This window comes from Choloepus didactylus, chromosome 13 (genome assembly GCF_015220235.1).
Source record: "Choloepus didactylus isolate mChoDid1 chromosome 13, mChoDid1.pri, whole genome shotgun sequence".
NCBI lineage: Eukaryota > Metazoa > Chordata > Mammalia > Pilosa > Megalonychidae > Choloepus > Choloepus didactylus.
The window spans coordinates 90,990,422-91,010,269 of NC_051319.1; the positions used below are offsets into that span (position 1 = coordinate 90,990,422).

General features: G+C 40.3%; 1 protein-coding gene across 7 annotated transcripts in view; it reads right to left on the reverse strand.

Moving 5' to 3' along the window:
* Nucleotides 1-19,848, reverse strand: part of PPP2R2B (protein phosphatase 2 regulatory subunit Bbeta) — a 495,413-nt gene that overhangs the window by 198,439 nt on the left and 277,126 nt on the right. The gene's annotated exons all lie outside the window — the stretch shown is intronic.

Consider the following 19,848-nt stretch of genomic DNA (forward strand, 5'->3'; position numbering starts at 1 on the left):
TGACTCCAAGGTTTTTGGCCTGAGGAACTAGAAGAATAAAGTTGCCATTAACTGAGAAGGGGACAGCTGCAGACGGAGAAGTTTCCTTTGGGGGATGATCTGCAATTCAGTTTGGAAATGTTAAGTTTGAGATGTTTTACTAGACATCCAAGCAGAGATGTTGAAAAGGCAGTTGGATGCACATCTGATGTTCAGGAGAGAAGACTGGAATAAAGATATGAATTTGGGAGGTGTTGACATATAAACAATATTTAAAGCCCCAAGACTGGATGAAATAATGAAGGGAGTCATTGTAGATAAGAAGAGAGGATGCTAGGACTAATTCATTTAATTAACTCATGAAATCCTTAGGATAACATTGTTATTGTCAGTTTTTTTTATTAAATCAGTTTTTGTTGCAATCTTAATTTTACAATCGAAGAAACTGAGGCCTTGAGTATTCAAGGTCTCACAGCAACTTGACCAAGATCACATGGCTTCAACTGTGTTTAAACATGTAAGAAGTCAATCTGGGACTGAAATCCAGTCAGTCTGGCTTGAGAGCCTGTGCTCTCAATTATTAGTCAATATTGTCAACTATTCCCAAGTAGGATCGTTTAATCAGCTGATGGACATTTAGGATGAGAGCTGAGGAGAGTGTGCAGGACCTGAGAGTGGCCAAATGAGCTAAAGAAATTCAGTTTCCTGTCTCCAAAGCTGGACTGGGCTGCAAATGCAATGCCCTGGCAAAGGTAATGGCTGAAGTCCTTTTATCCAAACACAGGGAGGCCAGTGGGCTCAGTGGTCCTGCAACTTAGTAAGATTCTCTTGGGGATCTTGTTAAAAAATGCAGCCTTCCAGCCAACCACGTCTAGAGATTCCCATTCAGTATATATTCCTTGCAGCTTGGGAACTTCATTTTGACATGTCACTGGAGATTGTGAACACCATTTTGAAACATACTACCATAGAATACTTGGATTGCATCTGTCCTAAAACCCTTCACCCAAAAAGGCCAATACAATTGGACTTATCTTAGTTTCACAGATGAGATTAGAATAGAAAGAAGTTGTCTGGACATGGCTAATGAGTAGAGCTTAGCTTGTAAAAATAGTCTGATATTCTTTATAAGAATCTATAGTATTTTTTCAACTGTAATAAATTGCCCACTTGAACTAAAATCAGCATTATTCTTTTATTATTCATATTGGCATATGAAACTGGGCTTGAATTTTACAAAGCAAACGGTGGGTCTTTGCTAAATATTCATTGGAAAGATGAAGTATATAAGAATTGTATGTCTTGTATTTGTCAGCAGAGACCCAAGCTTAGTTGAATATCTTCACCCAATGACAGTTGCAAAGTGCAGTAGCATTTCACTTAAGCTAACAAGCAACTATCCTTTACAATAGAAACTGCCAAAGATCTACACTGCCAAAGATCTATACTGCCAAAGATCTACACTGCCAAAGAGCTATAAATAGAGTGGGCTTCTGCGAATACCCTCTCCCTTTTTAGTATGGTTAAATAGACAAGTACAGAGCTTCTCAGAAATGTACAAATTATAACTCCAGTAATTCAACAGTTGAGTAAGCCCAGAAAAACATGAGGGAAATAGCTAATATTTGCTCCCAGTTTGGTTAGTATCTAAAGGAAATTACAAAAATGACTTCCTGCAATACCAAATGCCATTTCCAAATGTTTGCATATCCTATTGCTTTCTGTTTCTACTAAGAGTTTTAAAAACAGTCCTTAAAAATTGCCTCTATTTTAGCAATGGGACTAATCACCATATTATTATGGTACAGTTTCATTTTAATTTAAGAATTTTTCCAGAACCATGGACTCACCCAATTTCTTGGTTCCATGGGAGAAGGGGGGAATCAGATGGGAATGGACTAATTTCTAAAGCAGGTAAACCAAGATGACAAACAATGATTTCTGCACTGACCTCCTCTTCACCCCCACCTCCTCTTCTTTTGTACAAGGGAAAATATGGGAACACAGAAGGAATAATTTTTCATTCCCATCCAACCAGGCTGACTCTAACAATGGTAAACCATTGTTATGATAAGACTCATATAAGAATGGCTTTGTAATACTCTGATATCTGAGGGGGATTGCAGGAATGCAGGGACATTGGCTTCTTAATACATTGGTGAAGGAGAAAAACAACAAAGGGCATCCTCATCATGGGTCCACATGTGCCAGTGAGGTGGTGCACTAAATTGATCTGCTCCTATGCTTCCAAGTCACACGTATCTGTCTTGCAACCACATCACCATCAAGGATAGAGTGAGCTGAACTTGAAATCCCTCACCTGGCCTCACTACATACAATGCCATTGTTATCAATGGATAGGTTTAAGTTATTATGCGATAGGATACTACTTCTGGGGAATCTACTCTGGTAGCTACAAGTGGAAGAATATTCTTTTTCTTTAAATTTCCATTCATGGGGTGCCCACCATGTGCCATGCACTGTGCCAAATGATTTGGGGTAAACAGAGGCAAATAAGACAAGATTCCTGAACTCAAGGTAATGATAACAAGCCCCAGAACACACTATTTCTCCAACAAATGCCTAGCAGCAGACCTGGACCATTACAGATGCTTAGTAAAGCTTTCCCAAATGAATGAACAAATGCACAATCTGAGTAGTCCCATCTACAAGCCCAGGGTAGAAAATGAAACCAGTCACACCAAATTTAGTAGCCTGTTCCTAGCTCTCATTGCCAAAAGGCATTCTTTGTTTTGCTGCTTCTAGGCCTGACCTTGAAGTACAAGCTTTTACTCAGAGCATCGATTCCTGGTGATTACCATCTACCATTGCCTTGTGATCACTGCTATTAATTAAGTTCTACTCTGGCCTTTTGAGCATAGAGATAGGGACTTGATATAGCACTATGGGCAATGAGAAGAATCAGCTTAAATCACCGGCTCATCTCCCCATCCCATAGATACTCCACCTTTTAGTGTGGAAGTGAGAAATCAGCTAAATTCTTTTGAAATTTGGGGAGTTAACCCTTTGTTAGTTCTTGCATCCCTGTCCACCAAGATCCATATATTAACAGGCACTGTTCCTTTGTAATCAATACAATAAATTGCTCCCATGCACATCCTATCAGCTATTATTTGTAGTGTGAATACAATCTTGCTTTAGCTTTCAAGACACTCAAAAACTGAGGATGTACCATCTGTGGATTCTTGTCATCACATAAAGCAAATAATTGTTTTTTAAAAAAATCCATGCCACTATTGCTAATTTTTTCATTTCCACAAGCTATCCCACTAACAACCTCTGGGTATTTACACAGTTTATTTAATTATGCAGAGGGTTTGTGTGTATTGAGCATTATATAGTAGGTCTGTGTATACTGAGATAGCAATCCTGATTTCTATAACCAGCTCTCCTGCTTTTTTTCTTTTCTCTATCTTTAGCAGGACAAAAATATCGGTTTTTTGGCCTCTGGAGGAATTAATGTTCCTAAGACCTGTAAAGCTGAAAGATGCTGCATCCGCGCTGAATATGATATAACAAGATATGCTTGTAACCTCATGCTTAAAGAAACCTATCTACTGGGCATATCCGGCCACCAGCAGCTGAGCACTTTACTGTCATCAAACGGTATTTATTGAACATGCAATAACTGTCTTGTGAGCTCCAAATTAATGGGAGACTCTGGAGAGCATAATTTTAAAACATTATCCCCTTCTTTGTTATCTGTATTTGTTTGTTTCAGAGCCTGACATTTTAATTGGGACCGTGGACTCCAACGCACAACCGTATTTTTCCTTTTGAAAGCTTAGAAAGCTGCTGCCTAAAGATGCTCAACTTAGATGTTGGGGTTCAGAGATTGGCAGGGTGCTGTGCAGCCACAAGTGCCAGTAAATGCCATGAATATGGAAGAAAACTGGGGCTCAGCTCAGGTGCAGGCTGGGAAATGGACAAACAAGCCATTAATCTTCTTTCTCAGTCACCCTTCCCGTAACTACTCCATTCTAGGCAGGCATTTGTCTTATTTTTAGTCTCCTTCTCAGGAGCTTTCCATTTTTATCTCCCTGTTTCTTCAGGACCTGGGTGAGTCTGTTTTTGATCCTCTAATTGACTTTTACCCTCCAATCCTTTTTGATTCCCTCAGAAGGCAAATTGGCCCTTTCCTTGCCTACGTTTTCCCAACTTTTCTACTCTGTTGCCTCATTTCGCGTCTGTTTTTCATCTGCCAATGACACATTACCTTTCCCTTTCCCCTCACATATTGCTGGAGAGATCTGTCAAGCCTCCGTTACCGTGGCTTATCTATCTTCCCCTTCTGAAGCCTTCCCCGGTTCCCCCAGTGGCAATTTATTTCCCAACTTCCACAGTCCTTGGTTTGAGTTCTCTCTGTAGCTCATTCTATAATGATTCATACCCATGTGTTCCTTATTGGTAGGGATATGCCAAAGGATAAAACTTCAGACACCATATGACACTCAGCAGAGAACTGAGTCTAGAGTGGGTGCTTAGGAATTAGTTTTGAACAAATAAGTGCTAGCTGGAAAAATGAATGCTATAGTTAAGATTATTTAAGCCCTTTAAAAAGAAAGCCCTTCTGACATTAGAATCAACATTTAACATAATCTAACCATGTATTACTTCTCACAACAAAAACAATAAAAAAATAACAATAGCAGTAACTAATATTTACTCAGCACTTAATGTTCCAGGCACATGGCTAGGAATATCTTTCTGAACTCTCTCAATAACTTTATGAGATGGGCACTGATAGTATTACATTTTACAGATGAAGAATTGCAGCTTCGAGGGGTTTGGTCACTTTCTCTGGGGTACATAGCTAACAAAGGCAGATCTAGGATGCAGGCCCAGGTCTGTATTACCCCAGAGTTTGCTCTTTTAGCCACTTTATTGCAGTGTCCTCTTTTCCCTATTGGGCCCATTTAGAAAGATCTATTCAGACTCAGCGAGAGTGACCTTGTCTAAGACTTTATAAAACCTGTGTAAGGACAGGTAATGGACACACTGACAACTCAGAAGGGACTTTCCAATTTCCATAGGGAATGTCTGCTGATTCCCATTCCAGGGCAGATACAACAAAACTGTAGCCAAAGAAAGTTTATCTACTCCCTAGTTCTTAGGTGGAAATGATTTCTTCACTAAACAATGAAGGAGAACAATCTAGGTTTTTATATGAAGTTTTGTTGCCTGGTGATGATCATACCGGTTAATTGCACTGAGGTAATTTAAATATAAACACAGTAAAAATTTTAACTCTGAATGACACACACATACACACACACAAGGCGGGGGTGGGTGTCAAATGAATGACTGGTTTGTGGATTGATGGAGGTAGAAAAGTTAGTGCAGGGCTCTTTTTATTTTCTGTTAAATGCCAGCAGAGAAAGAGCCCAAGGTCAGTATAAGAAGTGTGAAAGCTTACAATGGATTATAGTTAATGGTACAATTATAAATGTTCTTTCATGAATTGTAACAAATGTTCCACACTAATACAAGGTGTGGTATATGAGAACTCTGTATCTTATGCATGATTATTCTGTAAACCTACAACTTCTCTCTCTCTAAAAAAAAGTGTGAAACCAGTTAGGGTTTCTCAGTTTCTGCCTGTTTGAGGCTATGCATGTTGCACACCCGAATTGTACTGGACAGTCACTCAGCCTTGCTGCAGATGGCACAGTGCCAACCTAGCCTGGGACAACACGTCTACTTTTTAGTCTTGGGTTAAAAGTGCTACAACTCAAAACAACAGATGTAAACAAAAGGGACTCAGCAAGAATGGGAATGAAGCATGAATCACAGATAGAGATTACCATCAAAAGCTTTAAAAAATCTGTCAAAGCTATATAACTCTCTGCTAATGGCTATGACTGTAATTTCTGCATATTTTAACAGATGTTCTGTTTATAAAACTGCAAACAGATTTAGGGGTTATGAATAAAGCCAGGAGGCCCTGGAGATGTTTCTTTGCATGATCAACTGACCACAGGCCATTTGTTTTACAACAAAGATGCTCAATGATCCATAGTCCATGATTTATCCCAGTCTATGTACTCTAATGGCTGATATCTTCACAGTACTTCTCATTAGCATCTGAAGGGGATTGGAGGAAAACAGATTATGGGAATTGCTCCCCATTGCTAGACATGATAGTTCATTAGTGGGTGTGGAATCTCTCTGAAAGAAAACTGAGATAATCATAAGCTGAAATTTGAATTATTATAACAATTAAGAAATCCAATTCAATGATGAAAAAAAAGAATATATCATTTTATAACCTTAGCTGTATGCATCCTGGTAAGCTGGGAATGAGAGGATGTTTTACATCTTCCAAATAAATGGCAAATCACATTAAATTTCTGATAATCATAATCATAATAAATATTGCTGATTTTTACTAAATACCTACTATGCACCAGGCATTCTGTTGAGTGATTTATATAAATTATCTCACTTCATCCTCACAACTGTATATTGTAAGGATTTCCGTGGACTGAACTGGAAAGGAATCCAGTTTGGGGGCATCCTCAGCTACTAGTTACATTATTCCTTCTCACAATCCTTCTACTTCTCTACATGTGTACTCTCTAAAGAAATCTCTATCAAATAGTTTTCTCTGCTTACTCATATTCACTGCTGCCTCATTACAGCTTGAACTCATGGTTTCATTGCATCTTAAACTCTCAAAGCTAATCGCTCCATCCTGGTGGTATTGTCTGGCTTACATTATCAAGAAAAGGAATCTGATTGGCTCAGCTTTTTTTTTTTTCTGCCACTATGCCATGTCACAGATCACAAGCCAGTCTATTATTGATTGGCTGCCTTTCTGTCCATCTTTCCCCTACAGTCCAATCAGCTGCGGTTGGATGGGGAAGGGATAACACAGTGCACAGAATAGAGCCCCGTGTACTAACCCTTTGAACAGAGACTAGAGAGAGGGGATTCCCTTAGATGGGAAAATCCCTTTCAGTAAGTCTAATTCAGCCCCGACGGTGGTAGGGAAGGGCACAGGCTGTGGAGCCAGGCCACCTATAGAGGCCTCTTATTAGGTATAGGATTGGGGAGTTATGTTATAAGCCAGAGCTTTATTCACTCATCCATAAAATGGGAATATCATAATGAGATAATGAACATCACAATGAAAATGAAATGGATGTACAAGTACTTGACACCAGCCCTGGAACAGAATCCACACTTAATAAATGCTAGCTATTATCATACTATTAACAAATTTTATTAGTAATAAATTATAATTGTGATCACAATCACTATGTAGATAAACTCAGATTCAAAGATTAGTTACTTCTTGAGTGGCCCCACTTAACCATGCTGAGATGAGAGAAAGGAGCAGCTGCATTTGTCTGTCATTCAAATCAACTGGGTAATTCTGTTTTTATTGTGAACAGACATAAGTTGAGTCCTCACTGGTTCTCAATGATGAGATCCTTTGTGTCTAACATGGGTGCTTGGGGGTGGTCCCAGAACCTCCTGAATGACCTTCATAAATACCCAATTGTTACTGAGACATAAGGAATAACATCTGGCTGAGGAACTCACCAAAAATTTTAAGCTCTGGTCCTCAGTTTCATGCCCCATCTTCCCCCCCCGCCCTGAGTGCTGCCTCCCAAATTTGCTTTCCCTTATTTCTCTGAGAATGTATCAGGCCCTCAGGCCCTTCCATTTGAAATGTCTGGGTCAATACTCAACATCTGGTGTAACTTCCCCCAAATTTGTTGGATAATTAAATTCTAACCAAGAATTCAACAGAGGGTGGCAAATGAATACCTGAGGGCACTGCCTGACTCTAGAAGTTTCATTTGAGTGCAAATTATCACTATTTGTTTGTATATGTGAGCACAAAAAAATTAGTAAATGCTCCTGAAACACCAGCTCATTCCATCTGTTGCCAAAGTTCACATTAAGTACCAAATATAAGGAAGGCTAATGAGTTATGTGAAAATGAACTTGTGCTTAGAATTTCAATATCCTCAGGTGATACAAATAGGCACATTTAACTTGCTCTGAAAAATCCCAGCCTCTGGGACCTGAACATATGGTCCAAGTTATTTAGCCAGATAAGACATGGGATTTCCTACAAGTAGGGTTTTATCAGCAGGTTGGTTCACGTTTCTCCCTCAGCTTGTACTCGCCAAATCACAGTGAGGGGTAAGATAATAATATACCAAGGTTTCTCCACAAAGGGCACACTTACAAAAAAGAGACCAAAATTTCATATTATGCCCCAAGGCCCAGAAGCCACCACCAGTTTTATGCAAGTGCTTTGAACCCAAAAGAGTTTCGGGAAATTGGAAGGTGTGCAGCCAGGCTGTAAGAATGAAGCTTCAGATAAATTTTGCTCTGGTTGTCACTATCAATGTTAATAAGACACTCAAGGAGCGAAAACCAGAGCCATAAGGAATGTTTGTATCATAGAAGAAAGGATACAAGGGGAGAGAAGGAATGAATTTAGCTATGGATTGCTCCCTTCATCTGATCCAAATCCTACCTCCCTCTCAGAAAGATGTTTACTCCACAGAGCACATGCTTAATGCTTGTCAATACCTCTCAATGCTTTCAGCTATTATTATTTAGCCTGAATTAGAGCCTTTTAGAGTATTTATTAGGAGACCAAATCCCCAGGCAATTTGTGGTGCAAAATTTTCATATTGTGTTTGTCAGTCCTGTATAAAACCCACCATTAGAACTACACAAACCCAAGCAAATGGCTTGAATGGGTGAGTGTTCTAACACGGTGCTGGATATTATCAGCCACATTTGTTAACTTTGGTACAATTGAGACACTTTTAAAGATAAAGGTCATTAATATTTCAGCACATCATTAAATTTAAATTCAGAACTGAGAACTGTTATAAGTGGGAATCTAACCAGTTTTAATTAGACATTTAATAAAAAGTCTCTACATGAAAAGAAATACTCAATGGATATCAGGAGATAAAGAACCACAATGGAACAAATGTTTGAAAAATGTTATATTCTTGCTAAGTCACGTGACTTAATTTGACTCATCATTAGATCTAGTAAATTAAGTTGCTGAAAACCCTATGACATGCAGCTCCTGAAAACACAGGAAAGCTTAATCCATTCAGTGTGCAGTAAAGGCAAAAAATATGAACTCCAGGGTTAGGCACCACCGGGTTTAAGCCTGCAATTTATAAATAATGTAATCTTTGGCAAGTTATTTTGCCTTCCTAGGCCTCAGTTTTCCCATCTGCCCAGTGGTGAAAATAATAGGACCTACCTCATACAATTGGTGTAAGGATTAAATCCGGTGATAATTATAGCTAACATTTTCAGGGCACGTACTATGTGCCAGGCATTGCTACAGGCATTTTAAGATGCACTATTTAATTCTCCCAATAATCTGATGAATTAGGTACTTTTATCTCCATTTTAAAGATGAGGAAACTAAGGCTTAGGGAAGATAAGTAACTTGTTCCTGGTGTCACTGAGCATTTGACAGACCTGGGACTGGAACCCACGTCCATCTGTGTACAGAGTTCACTGCCCTGCTACCTTCCCTCTCCCCTCCACTCCCACCTCTGACCTGTTGCCTTTTTAATAGATTAACTTCTCTGGTACACTATAAATACCCTGAAAGCCAGAGTTGTGACTTGTCACTCAATACATGTTTGTCAAATGAATGAATGAATCTAATATTGTTTAAAAAGATAAAATCAGGCCCTCTTTAGAAGAAATGAGAAGTCCCTTTGAAAGTTGAACTGAAGGTAGGACAGAAACTGCGGACCTCCTGAAATTAAATATTTATGTACTGGACACAAATATCATCAAGCTGGAACAAAAACAGGCCAAAAAAAAGAATTGCAAAGTGTATGCCAATGGCCTTGAAATCAAATGAAAGCAGGTTGCTTGGGGGAAAGCGTAATGTGATGGGCTCATAAGAAGTGAGGCTGAGTAGGAATAAAGCAAAACAGGCAAGGGCTTTGCTTTTCTGAAGAAATGCACTCTAATGCTTTATTTGAGGAGGGTGCAACTTTCACAGGCTATGAGAGTTGCTTGGGTCTTCAGAATAAAGCTGTTGGGTCCCAAGATGGTAGCATAAATGACAGCAATTCTCCTTGCTCAAGCTGTGGGGTCAGATTTTATGTGCCGGGAAGTGATTAACTTTATTGCAAGGAAAAGGATTTAATTGCAGAGAGTGATTAGCCAACTGCTTAGATCAATAGAATGCAGGTCAAACTGTGCCTAGAAATATCCACGGCTCTTATTACATGGAAAGTTGAAGACTGAGAAATAATTTGGGCACTCCGAGTCATTTGGGCATGAAGTCATCTGCAAACCTTCCCTGAGACTGCAGAGACACCCTTTTCTTTACCCAGCAATGAGGGCATGCTGACTTAAGGAACATCTGCCTCCTATTCAATCAGTTCTGTGTTGGTATCAGCCTTGTGAAGGAATTCATTGATAGCAACAGAACATAGAAAGTCAGATATACCTAAGTCCAAACTGTGCCTTAGGAGAAAAAGGATTTGTCTGAAAATGCTGTTTTACTTAAATGATACCTTCCTGGCTCACAAGGCACTCCAACAAACTGAGACTAAGCATAGGGGACATGGCTCAAGGAGCAAACTGTACCTGTCCAGGCTGGGACCCCAAAATGTACTTCAATCTGTGACCCAGATCTGATAGAGGACACAAAACTATTTCATTATCACTAGTTCAATGAGTCTAAAATCTTAAATTACTGGCATTTATCTCTTAGAATCCAAATCATAGAAGAGAAGAGACCTAGAAAACTGTCTAAACTTACTGATGGCCTCTAAAGCAGATAAAGAGATAATGTCTAGTAAAAGGCCTTCAGAATTCTCTGGGAGGCTTGCAGGTGGCATTTCACTCATCTTGACAATACATTTGTGAAATTAGTTGGTTGATAATACAAACTGATTATGCCACTAAACAGATGGGGAAAGTAGGGAGGCAAACACACACAATATGCATGCACACACTTGTCCAATGTCACCCAGAGTCAGTCTGAATCAGTGGTAGAACTAAGACTTGTAAGTTTCAATCACTCTGGGTGAGTTGTTTTAAAAAATGCTGTGGTTAGTGCCTACCAACGAAACTTTCTTTTCTGACAGTTTGTTGCTTCATTTTCATCTTTCCCACTTGGAGCTGCCATTAATTTTAGGTCCCCTAGGAATAAAACATATGACTCCAGGACATGGCTTGTGCACCGGCTTTTAAGTGTGTTGCTACTGCTCGGCTAGTAATGATTACTCTGGAATTCTATGCTTGTGACATACAAAAGAAAAAGAAGAGAGACTTGACTCTTCTCACTTTTTTTTGGTGTCTGATATCCTAAATGCAGACTGTCCCCTAAGTCCCTATAAAGACTTATGATGATGCTGTCAACCATCATCAGATCTAATCTGGAGCCTCTCCAAGATGAAAACTGGAGTGACAGAGTTGCTAGGGTGTAATGGAAGGAATCCTGGGTTAAAAGTCAGCACACATACTTAAAAGAAGTGAAAGCAGGGATTCGAACAGATACTTGTAAACTGATGTTCATAGCAGTATTATTCACGATAGCCCAAAGGTAGAAGCAAATCAAATGTTCATCAACCATGAATGGATATACAATATGTGGTATATACATACAATGAAACATTATTAAGTGGTAAAAAGGAATAAAGTTCTGATACATGCTACAATGTGGATGAACCTTGAAAACATTAAGCTAAAGGAAATAAGCCAGACACAAAAGAACAAACATTCATGATTCCACTTATATGAAATATCTAGAAAAGGCAAATTCATAGAGACAAATGTAGATTAGAGGTTACCAGGGACTGAGGGGTGAGAGGAAATGAGAGTTATTGATTAATGGGTATAGAGATTCTGTTTGGTGGATTGAAAAAGTGTTCATAATAGATGGTGGTGATGGTTGCACCAACACTGTGAATATATTTAATGCCACTGAATTGTTTAAATTAGTAAAAATGGCAAATTTTATGTTATATTTTTACCACAGTAAAATTTAAAAAGCAAAAAAAGAATAGTCAGCACATTTGGATTTTAGCTCCGGGTTAACCAGTAGTCATTAACTAGAATAGTATGGGTTAATGGACTAATCTCTGCCCTTTGCTATCCTCGGCGGAGAAATGGAAATGGTATACATGGAAGAAAGACATTTTGCAAACTACTGAGTGTCATGTAATGCAAGAGACTTCAGCTGCCTGGGGAAGTACAAAGATGTACATGACACTGGATTGGGTAGTAGGTGGGGTTAGTTTTAGCCTTGGTTTGACTTCTAATTGCTCTATGACCTTAGCCCAGTCTCTTCCCCCTCTGGGTCCCCATTTCCCCATCTGAAAAATAAGGGTGTTGGTTTTAGGACCTACACTCCATTGTTCTACAACCTTGCTGCTCTTATTTGTGGACTCTGGGTTAGCAGCATCAGCAACATCTGGGAACCTGGTAGAAATGCAGAGTCTCAGCCCCAATGAATCAGAACCTGCATTTTATCAAGATCCCCAAATGATGTGTTTGAACATCAAAGCTGAAGAATCAGTGGTCTTCACGATCCCTCCCAGGTTTTTCATTCTATAATTCTATTATAAATGGTACAGGGCATTGCACTTTCACGGAACATCTATTTCATGGGACACTGGTATAACTTATTATTCATGGCTGAGGAGAGGTGGTAGTATTTTGTTTTTTTGGTGTACTTTAGTCAAGTGAGTCCAGTCAGTTCCGGGAAAGGAAAAGCTTCTCTCTGTTCCCCGTCCCCTTGCCCCTACCCCTCTCTGATCACAAAGCTCATCAACACTGCTATCCAGATATGGCTTAGGTATAGAAGAGGATCATATTTTATGTTAAAAGACAATAATAAGCCAAATTTGCTAAGAGGTAACTTGTGCCAGGCATGGTATTAAGTGCTTTAATACATTATCACATTTAATACTTAAAATAGCCCTAGGAAGTAGGTTCTGTTTTTAATCCTCATTTTGTAGGTGACAAATGTGAATCTGGTAGCAGTTAAGTAATGTGCCCAAGATCACACAGCAGGGCCTTGACGGAGCTGGGATTCGAACCCAGCTGTGTCTCACACCAGACTTGCTTTACCACCACATGACATGCCCTTCCAGCCATTTGGTTGAAACTCCTTGGGTACCCACTCCTGGGTGCACCCACTCACCCTTGGGGCCTTGCCCATCAATCTTGCTGTTCTTCCCTGTCCATATAATATTTCAGAGTTGTGCTGTCACTGTGGTAATTGGTAGCCACAGGTAGTTACCAAATTTAAATGAGATAAAACTAAATAAAATAAAAAAATCCAGTTCCTCATTTGCAATCATGTTGTCTCAAGTGCTCAATAATCACCTGTGCCTAGTAGCTACCAGGCTGGACAGATGTAGAAAATGTCCATCATTACAGAAAGTTCTATTGGATAGCGTTGCTTTAGAGAATCAAATTGCTGAAAGTATCACTCTGTCTTCAGCCTTGTTCCATATTTCATTACTTCTCCCCACTGAAAGTTCTACTCTTATAGGCACCCACTTAGAAGGGCCTCCTCTGCACACCCAGCTGTCTGGTGCAGAGGAATTGGGAGACCCTGTATCCAACAAGTCAAGAGTCCTAAATCTTGGTCCTGATTTCAAAATCAAAGATCACATCTCCAGGGGAGAAGTCAGAGCTTTGGGGTGCATTGCCAGACCTGCCAGCCTTGGCCTTCATGATTTACCAGGACAACTACTCATTTCTGTCAAGGGGGAAAAAAAGCCCAGTCAGGCAGAATTTTATTTGTTCCCTGAAATAAAACAGAACTGATTAGCCAAGGCATCTCCATGGACGTCTGATATGGGGCCTTAAATTACCCAGTAACACTTCCAGTCAATCCCACTTCCAAGCTGAAGTTTGCAATCAACATTTATCTCTATTGGACAGAACATCTGCAGGTTTCTAATACCAGTTTATTATTGCCCTGTAATGTAAAATCCTTGAAGCAGGAATGCCAGCTGCTAACACAGAAGTGTGTATGAGCCACCCACTTCTCCAGTAATGAATGTCCGTGGGTCCCTGAGTCTCCAACAAAAACACATCAAGAACTGGCCTAGATATTGAGCTTTGTGTGGATCCAATGTTAGGGGCTTTGGGGGCAGGTCTCCCTAGTGAATCCACTGAAACCGCATGATTGTTCCCTTCTTTGTCAGGTGTCAAGTCCTCTGCTTGGCTGTCAGCCTTTCTACTTTGGAAATTAAGGCAAATAATGGGGACAAAAAAGAAATTCTTAACAAATGCTCAGAACTAGCCACACTATAACAGTCTCTCTGACAAGTATTAATGAACAATGATAGCTATTAGTTCTTGAGGGCCCACAATTTAGCAATTCTCCACAAATTAGCAAATATTTGCAGAGGACTGACTTTGTGCCAGATAGAGTGCTATGATCTGTAGGGCCCCAAAGAGTTTAGAGTCTTATAGGATTCCCAACCTAGTGAGAGGGCTAGGCGTTTTATCTAGTAAGCACCCAAATAAATGCATAATGCTAAATTGTAATAAAGGCTGGGAACAGAAAAAAAATAAGTTGCTGGGGATAGAAATTAATAGGAGAGGCTTTATTTAGATGACGTAGTCAGAAAAAACCCTCTCTGCAGAGGTGGCCTATTAGCTGAAACCTGAAGGATGTCAAGCAGCTTAGCCAGTGTAGCCAGAGTTCGGTGAACAAAGAGTTGGAGACGCAGGCAGGAGGTGGACAGTGGCCAGATCTTGCAGAGGGTTTTTCACTCCTTAGTAAGGAGTTTAGCTATTCTTCTTAGAACAATGGGAAGTTATTGGAGGGTCTGAAGCAACATGATGACATGTGCTTTATGCTTTTAGATCACTCTAACAGGATGGAGGTGAGGATTGGGGGTAAAGAGTGGAAGTCAAGAGACGGGGAGGGCCTTGTGAGTCGTCCAGGTTGGGGGTGATGGTGGCTTGGATTGTACTGTAGTAGTGAGGACAGAGGTAAGTGGATGAATTTTCAAGACGTTTTATGGGGAGCACAGAAAGGACTTGTAAGCTGACTATGGTGGGAGGGTGAGGAGAGGAAAAAGCAGGAACCAAAGAAGACTCCTAAGGTTTCAGGCTTGAGCCGCTGGACAAGGTGGTGGTATCATGTGCCGGGACTGGGTCAGGCAATTTGCATTTGTTACTTGCAAGACTGACAACCTTGCAGAAGCAAATATTATTACTAACAACTACCTTTACAGATGGGGAAACTCAGAGAGGTCAAGTAACTTGCCCAAAGGCACAACTTGTGAATGAATAGTAAAGCCTGGATTTGACCCTTCTCTGCCCGTCTCCAAAGCTCCTGTGTTCTCTCCCCTTCAACTTCACTCGTCACCGCCACAATTTTTCAGTTGCTGCTGGCAAAACTCTACATCTTCTATCTCTGTACTGGCCCATAGTAAGTGTTTTCCCTGGCTCATCCCTCTGCTCAAAGCATTCCTGCTGCCTAGAAAACTGTCTTCTACCCCCAACCCCCACCACCTGACTAACCGTTCTCTTTTTCTAGAACCACTGACTTGGTTGCCGCCCTCCTGCCATTTGTTATCTTAATGCCCGGCACAAACTTGATGGCAATTACTTGTCTAATCATTCCATTTCCGCACTAGACTATTGAGCTCAATAAATGCAAGGACTATACCTGCATTGCCCATCACTGCCCCACTAAATCCTGGCACAGATCCTGATACAATGTTAAGTAATTATTCAATGAATATTTGCTAAATGAATTCCTAGCTCACTTGTGAGGCTGAGATGGGGACTTGGCTAATTTAACCCAAGAGATTGGGAACCTGTATTAGTGCTTCATTGGAGTGCTGTGGGGAAATGAGACTCAGGAGCTCTGGATTAAGTTTGGGCTTTTCTTCCTAATTAATTAGTTCTGTGATGTTTGGAAAGTCTCAATACTTCTCTGGGCCTCTGTCTCCACTTAGCTTAAAACAGGAGTTAAACCTGGTACTCTGACCTCACAGAGTGGGAATAAAATCCAAATTAAATAATATATATGCAAGGACTTAAAAAGGTATTAAAACGATACATATGGATGGTGCTTCCTTTGCTAAGGTATGGTAGTGACATAATTCCCCTTTAGAATGGCTCAGAGATGAAGATTCTGGGCTCTGAGCTCTTGCAGACTTGAGGAGTCTTGGTTGGTTCCAATACTTATCAGCTGTTTAAGCTGGGCAAACCATCTTCTCTGAGCTAATGAGGCTAATAGCACTAATTTCACAGGACTGTTCTGACGATTAAATAAACTCTAGTATATGTATGTGTGTATATATATATATAGTCAAGTGTATAGAAAGCAGCTAATAAATCTTGGCCATTATTTTTTTAAAACCCTCTCTTTACACACACACACACACACACACACACACACACACACAACACATGTCAATTCAAGTTCTACACCAACAACTTGAGAGTTAAGTTATTTGAAAATGTATTTTCTAAATGTCACTAAGGATGAATATTACATCACACCCCATCTCAGGAGCAGCTTCTCCAAACACTGTTTCTTTGTACTCAAAGTACTGTCACTCCAAAAGCAAGATGCCTTTCTATGTAGAAGTCAAGTTGAAGTAATGCTTAAGAGGCCAGAGTCACTTTGTAGCACTGTTCAGTGGGAGACAAATCCAAAAGCACCAGCAGCTGCCCAAGTCCTCAGTGAGCTGAAACATACCATATGGGAAGAAATTTTTTTAAAAATTTCTTAGCATCAATAAAGCGCTTCCTTTTTAAAATGCCGTCTCCTAATTCAAAATCAAACCTCCTATTTTCCATTGCTCTGCTCTACTGCAACTCTGTTTATTAGAAAACCTCCCAAATGGAACATGTTTGGCTCCCAAATAGTCGAGTAATCAAAAGATGATGGTACCAACTTAAAGGGCAGGAAGGAAAATGGGCAAGATAAAATGAATATTGACCAGCATACAAGTAGAGTAGGCCCAGGAATAAATGGGGAAGGGACTACAGAGGGCAGGAGGAAAGTGTCTTGGCAAGATTGCAAGAGATGAGACAGGGACTGAGTGGAAAGGAGAGGGAAAACAGGACACCACATTCAGGAGAAAGCAGACGGAGAAAGAGGGAGTGAAACTGCAAAAAATCCTCTCTGAAAGAACATGAAGAAGGCAGGGGATTGGGGTGGTTAAAGCACAGACTCCGGATGTAGACCAGGGATTGAATCCTGGTTCCTGCACATGCTAAGTGTGGACTCCTGGGAAAGGTATACCTCTCTGAACCTCAGTTTCTTCATCCACAAAGCCAGGGTGCCCAGAGTATCATGATGATTAAATGAACTTATCCAGAGAGCACTTAGCACAGTGTCTGGTAAAGTATGCATTCAATAAATGCTTAAAAATAGATTATGGCAGAAGAAGGGGTGTAAATCCCTCACAACCCCTGACCCCCCACCCCTACTCCAAATAAATACAGAAGGAAAGGGAAATAGCTTTTAAAAAACTACATTCTTCAGTCCTTTTATTCTTTTTTTGGTCAATGTTAATTTTCTAATTTATCAATTCGTTCAAATACAGCTTGCTTGCTTTGTAGCTCCCCTAAATGGAATCTGAGGGTGATCATTTCTTAAGAGAGAAAGGGGATCCATACAGAAGTCATTTAAACTATTTCTCCTGCAAAGCCACAGTTTCCTCCACAGCACCCCCAACAGATGTGTGAGCCGGCTCCACTTGCACCAGTCTGCTCGCGGGGAACTCGGTGCCTCCAAGAAAGTCCCTTGTCTTCCTGGAGAACTTCACTCAAGGATTCCCTCTCTTAGCAAGCCAAAGCACACCTCCTTGTTAGCGCCAGCCCTGGTCCTAATTAGAGTACCTGTATCCCCTCTTCCAATGTATAGTCATCCACAGTCCCCCTACCCCACTGTGTGCTTCCTGAGGACAGAGATGCTATCTGTCAGGTTCATTGTGATCTCCAGCACCTTGCACAATACCTGGCATACAGTAGGAGCTCAATAAGTATCTGAACGAATGACCGATACTCTCAGAATCAAAGGACTTACACAGAGCATCTGCTAGGGGTGCTAAACCCAAATACATTCAGCAACCCAGGCAGTGTGGCCCTGGCTAACTGAAGGGTGCACGTTCTGCCTAAAGGCATTTGAATTCAAATGGTTTCAGTCGAGTCCATTAGCTGAACAAACCCTTCTATTTGTGGGTTGTAACTTGTTTGGTACTTTGTTTTAATCTTGTCTCCCTTCCATCATTAGAAATTTGAATCTCAATTACTTCCTTTACAAATGGTAACTCACCCTCAGAATGTCCCCAAGGATAAGAGAAGGGATACTATACTCTGAAACTCTATTTCAAAATTCATTTTCTTGAGCTAAAAGCTGCTTGCTTGTGATTTTTACCCAGTTGGTCCTTGCTGTGCCCTTTGAGGCTGGCAAAACAAATTGAATTCTTATTCTGCTTGATTTTCTTGCAAATATTTGAAGACATTTACCACCCCTCCTACCCCTGCTCAATATTCAAATATTCTCCAGATTAAAGTTCTTTCAGCTGTTACTGATGTCAAGATAATGAATCTCCCACTGTCCTCGCTAGTTCACTGTCAATGTCCCTCATCAAATTGCCACATAAGAATGTATAGTACTGTTAATAGTGAAAAATTTTGGAAAAGAGCCAAATATACAATAGGAAATTGGTAAACTTTGGTGCATACTATGGTGGACAGCTTATATGCCTATTAAAAATCATGCTAAAGAGCATAGCATAGAAAAATGTACATATTAAAATATTAAATGAAGAAAGCACATTACAAAGCAATTCCAATTTTATTGAAAGCTACTTAAAAAAAATTGAAGAAAATGGTAACTTAGAATGAAAACTAACATTGTCCAAAACTTGCTTCCCTAATCAGAAAAAAAAATTTTCAGAAACTGAAAATTTTAGATTGTAGAGCCTTTAGCGTTGATGTGTCTGAGATGGTCCCTCTTTTGATCCAGGTCAATGTTACTTAATCAGAGGCTCATGGGGGGAAGCATTTTCAAAATCCACGTGCTTATTAGTCCCCCCACCCCACCCCACCCCATCCCACTGAGATTCTACTAAGATTCTAATGCAGTCAGATTGGGTGGTGCTGGGAAACATTTGGGAGAAGATTCTCAAGTGACTTTGATGCATACACTGGTTAAGAAACTAATAAATTAGACACTAGATTTCAATTAATGCTGCCAAACATCATATCCTGTTTCCTGGCAGCCACATCATTCTTTCGACTCACTGTAAAGTTAACTGAGACCTTCCAGGCTCATTCTGATGGGCTGCTCTTAAAGGCTGCTACCCTTGCTGCATGCAAGCCAGGGGCTCTGTGAGACCCCAGGGACGATGCTGGCATTGATCCCTGTCCAGTTCATGTTACTGGATTTGGCCCATCAATCTAGACTGCCTAGATCTTTCTGTTCTGACTCCTCCTCCCAGCTGCAAGTCTTCCTAAAACTCAATCACAGTTAACATTTAAGGTACTTGTCATACAAACCTCCCCTTTCCCAAGGGAGACATTTCCAATGTCATCAGTAAAACACCCAAGACATTTTTTTTTTCACCATCCAACCTGGACACCCTCTGACACAGGTGACTCATGGCAGAACAAAGACTTAAAAGTCTTTAATCAAGGTTTTAATTACTTAAGTAATATTTGCTTATTGCAAAAATGTGAAATAAAAAGCCCTCTCATCCCCAAGCCCACTTCCTCAAGGTGACCACCATTAACAAGTTAGTGTATGCAAAATACACTGCCAGGCTCCATTTCATCTCTCTGACCAACAGCCAAATGCTTCCACCACCCATTTCATAATAATAATTTATTTTG